This window comes from Pyxicephalus adspersus, chromosome 1 (genome assembly GCF_032062135.1).
Source record: "Pyxicephalus adspersus chromosome 1, UCB_Pads_2.0, whole genome shotgun sequence".
NCBI classification, from domain to species: domain Eukaryota; kingdom Metazoa; phylum Chordata; class Amphibia; order Anura; family Pyxicephalidae; genus Pyxicephalus; species Pyxicephalus adspersus.
The window spans coordinates 4181191-4181579 of NC_092858.1; the positions used below are offsets into that span (position 1 = coordinate 4181191).

The window sequence follows — 389 nt, forward strand, 5'->3', positions numbered from 1 at the left end:
TACATTATTATGGTGGTCAGTGGGATGAATTCCTCTTACATTGCTGGCCATTGGGAAGAATGTCACCCTTACGGATAGCCAAAAAGATCATTGGGGTCACTTGACCTGAGAGGTGCAAACTTCTCATTATTAGCGCAATGCCCAGCAACCTCTGGAGGAATCCTGGTAAAAGAAAGGCTGATTTATATGCTGTTATAGATATGACTGCAGGGACAATATCACAATATCATACTGTATACAATACATATCTCTCCAGCCTTCTATATATCTGTTTCTCTACATATATTATACATACTCCTCCTATGAACTACTAATGACTTCCCCACTCATAACCTCATCACACGCACAGCTCCAAGACTTCTCTAGAGCTGCTCCGACTCTCTGGAATG

The 389-nt window shown here is 41.6% G+C and overlaps 2 protein-coding genes across 2 annotated transcripts in view; one reads left to right on the forward strand and one right to left on the reverse strand.

The window, feature by feature from the left end:
• Positions 1–389, reverse strand: part of LOC140321836 (transient receptor potential cation channel subfamily M member 2-like) — a 79547-nt gene that overhangs the window by 40110 nt on the left and 39048 nt on the right. The window lies entirely within an intron of this gene.
• TPP1 (tripeptidyl peptidase 1) overlaps positions 1–389 on the forward strand; it is a 78062-nt gene that overhangs the window by 1884 nt on the left and 75789 nt on the right. The gene's annotated exons all lie outside the window — the stretch shown is intronic.